Genomic DNA, 5,189 nt, shown 5'->3' with positions numbered 1-5,189 from the left:
CTATTTCCTTCGGCAAGTTAGGGAAGTTTCCTGTCATTGTTTTTTCACTTAGGTTTTCAATTTCTTGCTCTCTCTCTCTTCTCTTTCTGGCATCCTTAAAATTTGAGTGTTGGTATAATTGAAGTTGTTCCAGAGGCTCCTTACACTATCCTAATATTTTACAATAAAATATTTATAATTTTGTTAGATTTTCATTCACAATTGTTTTCTGTTTTCTTTATCTTATTCAGATCCCTACGACTTCAAGAATGCAATCTGACAATATTCTCTCAACTGCTCTCTCTTACACCATTTCTCTTTACTCCAGTTCATAAACATCACAGTAATTAACATTTAAAAAAAAACACTTTTATTTAGGACATTTCCCTGATCAAAATTCCTGTATTGTCCTAGCTGGCTTGGCTCAGTGGATAGAGCATCAGCCTGCGGACTGAAGGGTCCCAGGTTTGATTCTGGCCAAGGGCACATGCCTGGGTTGCGGGCTCGATCCCCAGTGGGGGGCATGCAGGAGGCAGCCAATCAATGATTCTCTCTCATCATTGATGTTTCTAACTCTCCTTCTCCCTTCTCTCTGAAATCAATAAAAATATTTAAAAAAAATCCCTGTATTAGTTTTCTATCACTTGAAAGGTGGAGCTCTCCATAATCCAGCCCTATTGCATCTCCTACTAATGTTCTCCAAGAGCCCTCTCACCAAACATTCTTTGTCAAAATTCTTTTTCCACTCCCCACTGTGGGGTTCTACTTCTTCCTTCTGAATCCATCATGACCAGTTTCAATATTTACTTTCTCCCCCATTAAGCAAACAGTCTTGTGTAGTTTCCAGAGGCTGGGTGGACTTTTTTGTGATTGATCTTGTTCACTGAGGTTTTTTTCTATTATGTTCAATATTGAATTAAAACTCAAATAGCATTTCCAATGTATCTTGTACTGTTATTTATACCCTTCCATATACCAGGTTGTTCCAATTAAAATATAACTTCTTTGAACACAGAGATTCAATTTCTATTTCCCACTCTGACAGAGTCAAGGCTAGTGATTTTTCCACAGAACAGGACTTATTTATGACATTTGTGATGATGATGATGATGATGATGATGAACATCCCCAGATGACTAGACTTCTTAGGAAAATTAAATTATCAAAGTAAAGAAAGTTCCGGACTATATATATTTTTTTTGGGGGGGGGGAGGGAAGGAAGAGGTGAGCAAAGATATCTGCTTTTCATACTTTGAATGCTCAATTTGTCAGCATTATTTTGGGGAAAGGCCATACTATTCAACTGTTGCCATTCATTTTGATCTCTTCAGTAGCATTTCATAAGTTAGTAGCAAAAACTACCATTTTTCCAATGGTTCCTAGGTGCCAGGTGTTTTACCAAAGGTTCTGCATAAATCATCTCAGTTAACATTCATGCTACATTCCTATGAAGTAGGCATTATTACCTTCATTTGCTGAAGAGGAAAGCTTTCAGGCCAATATCGTAGAACAAGTAGATGGTAAGGCTGAGATTTTAATTCAGTTTGTGCTTGATTAAACACTTTCTTTCTCCCCACATTTCTGTTATCAAGAAGATTCCTCAATGATCCAAAGTAGAATTCAAGAACTTCTGAATAGCCAAGATAGAAGTGAAATGTAGATGATTAGGAGTAATATTTTACTTTTGGGAAAGCATATTTTCTTGATTACAGAGGTGACAAGAAGTAATTAAAGGAGGTTGTCCTTACAGCAAGGTAAGCATTTGTTCTGACCAAGTGGAATATTGAAAGGTGATGGGAGTTTTATAGGAGGACATGAAATTTTCTAGTAAATCTGTTACTTCCAAAAATAAATAGTTCTTATTTTCCTGCTTCTAGCTACAAGATTATTGATTTTCATGGAAGTGGTGGGGAGACACTGGAAGTAGAATGTATAAGATTAGAAATAGAACCATCCAAAATGATAAAACATCCAAAAAGATAAAGAAATTGATGACACAAAAATATTTTTATTATCCTGCTTCTTTTTTATTCTGTCACTATGAACTTTTTTCTCCTGTAAAGAAAATTCTCTTCCCAAGGAGGGAAAAATGATTTTTAAAAAGATAAGCCTGAAAAAATTAATTTAAACTTAGCCATATTAGGGTAGCATTAAGGCACTCCCGGGTACATTTTATTGGTCCATTAATATAGGCCCCGAGTGGTTGAATACACCTAAGGCATGTACTGTATTAATGAACCAATAAAGCATGCCCTGGAGTGCCTTAATGATATATTACAACCATTTCTATTACATACATAAACGTACTATTTGCAGGCTGTCTTGCGTAGTTTTAAAGAAAATCTTCAATTAACCAAAAATATTGCATCAAGAACTCTTACTCACAATAAAAAAGAGCAACAAAGAATCCTGTAATTAACTTACTGGGCTAGTTACCCATGAGGTGATTCTGGGTTGATTTCATCTTTGGAGCTTTTTACTCTAATGCTTTGGAAGAACTGGTTCTTTGGATTTAAAACTGGGCTCTTTCATGAAAAGAAACAGATCACAGCTGACAGAATTCATACTGTTTTCTTTCCTTATTTAAGATATCCAATCCTGACTTGTGGTTATGAAACTAAATAGATATTAATGACTATATCCAAATATTAGCCCTATTCTCCACATTGAAAATACATCTTTTAGGCAATTGGGCAAAGTTTCTGCCAAGCAATAAGAAATTCTGCATACTCATAAGCTAACATGACAGATTGAAGAAAGACATGTGAGATCTTGTAAAAATGTCTTCTGACCAACATTTGTTAATCCTACTGTCTTTCTAGTGGAGTCATAAATATTGATGAATCTCTATGCATAGGACAAGTTGCAGGAGAGAATGGAGAGGAGAAGGAGATATAATAATTATGCCAATAATGGATATCATTTGTTGAAATATTATTATACGCCAGCCAACATTCAAATTGTTTTTATATCTATTATCTACTTTAACCTTTGCAACAACCCTATGAAAAAGAATACTATTCTATTTGTTGTATAGATGAGGTATCTGAGGTAAAATAAAAACTTTTATAACCTTAGGTTTGGCCCAGACCATGAATCCAAAGCCCGTATGCAAGTGGGTAAAGCTTGGTGTGAACACTATGAGGAAAACATGGAAAAATAGTAAGTATATTCTCAGGATTGTAAGCACCCTTACGGTAGAGATCCTTACATTCTACATGATATTCTTTCCCTTTACTCCCTCTTAAAAGGGCACGTAAGTACAGAAGAGATTGCTGGTAGACCTGAAGAAGTATTTTAGCAAAGACTTTGGGGATGCAAAATGACTTTCATGGGGCAAAGATCTAAGACCCGATGGCAATGACATATTGCAATATGGTTCGATACCAATGGCCAGAAATAGGTAAAATGTGAATATTTCACCATCTGACTATGGCAAAGAAGATAACAGTTGAGAGCCAGACATTGTCCCAACCCCACTGATACTGTGGCGCTAAGTTGACCCTCAGAAACAAAGATGCCACCCCTGGAATGAGTAGAGAAAACCTTCAGGCTAGCCATAGACTGCAAAAATACCTCACTAATTAACCCTGGAGCTGGCCACTGGACTGAATGGAACTAGAACTAGAAGTCATTGTTACAGAAAACATAAAGTAAAAAAAAATTGTACACGCATGATGAGGTCTGACACTTATAACCTCAGTTGTTTTATTCAGAGACATTTTATTTCTACAGATTTGCACCTTGACAGAATCTAATCCTGAAATGTTACAAAGGTCACTTCAATGTGTACAGTTATTGTTTGTTTTAAAGTCATAGGTTAAGTGTCAAATCATTAAAAAAACTGGTCTTTTAAAGAAATTGCAATTTCTTCTTTAAAATGATTTTTAAAATACTTGGAATAATTTGTAAGCTTTCTCTGAACCAATTTCCCAGCTGGATTTTGTAATCCTGGAGAACCGCTGCTGACAGTTTTCCTGCCTCCATTTGATTTCTGCTCATTGTTTATACTTACTTTCATTGCACATTTTGTACTCAAATGATCTAATTCTGTTGGCTTCATTTACTGTGTGTTGAAAGATATACTGCGATGATGTTCACTAAACAATTACAATGCAAGAAAATTTATAAAAATAAGCCCTACTGCATTAGAAATTCTGAAAAATCAACCAAACCGATTATACAACAATATCTTTAAAAATACCACGTATAGTTTTTATAAACAATTGACCCCTCTTTATTTACAGAGCTTCCTGAAGATTATTTTTAAAGACCATTGGGGTTGGTGTTATTTATAATGAAGTGGTAATTTAATATCAGATAGTAAATCTACCACACAATCTCAGTAGGTAAATAACTGCACCATGAAAGGTCACTGAGTGTATTAAGTGACTCACCTGCTGGCTTATGTTCACTGTAGGAAGTAGGACATCTTCTCCTCTACAAAGTTGACTTCACAAGTGATCCCAGTGTGGTCAGTATCATATATCAAATGATCAGCATTTCATTTTTTAAAAAGTATAACAGCCCTGGCTTTTGTGACTCAGTTGGTTGGGCATTGTCCCTTGCACCGAAATGTTGCCAGTTCATTTCCCAATCAGGGCACATACTCAGGTTACAGGCTCAATTCCTGGTAGGGGGCATGCAGGAGGTAGCAGATCAATGTTTTGCTTTCACATCAATATTTCTCTATCTCCCTCTCCCTTCTTTTCTGTTTTAAAGAAAATCAATAGAAAAAGCTCTTAAAAAAGTAAAACAGTAAGGTATGTCCACTAAATTATTCACTGCAAATGTTCAGCCATCACTATTATCTCCCATATCGTTGCTGACTGTAATAATAGCAACCTGAATGTGTATGGTGATTTAAAAATGTCTGAAGTACTTTCTCAGGCAATATTATCTTGTTGGATAGTAGATATGGACTATATCATCTTCATTTTCAGGTGAGGAAATTGTTACAGTGTATATATGGTTTACTTAAGGTAATTTATCTGCTAAGTGGCAAAATGAAAACCAGCTCTCCTTTTTGAGTAGCCGAGTGTCCTTGTCATTCTCTTCTCCACACCAAGACTTGGGTATCAATAGGACAAAGCAGTGGGTCCAGAATGCAAGGTGGTGGGCTTGGCATGGGTGCTAAGCGAGAAACAGAGGAAAGAAAAGTCTGTATGAATAATGAGCCAGATCTATTTGGGGGGCATAGATATTTGCTT

This window comes from Myotis davidii, unplaced genomic scaffold, assembly GCF_000327345.1.
Source record: "Myotis davidii unplaced genomic scaffold, ASM32734v1 scaffold76, whole genome shotgun sequence".
Lineage (NCBI taxonomy): Eukaryota > Metazoa > Chordata > Mammalia > Chiroptera > Vespertilionidae > Myotis > Myotis davidii.
Note: the sequence above shows the minus strand (reverse complement) of the source record.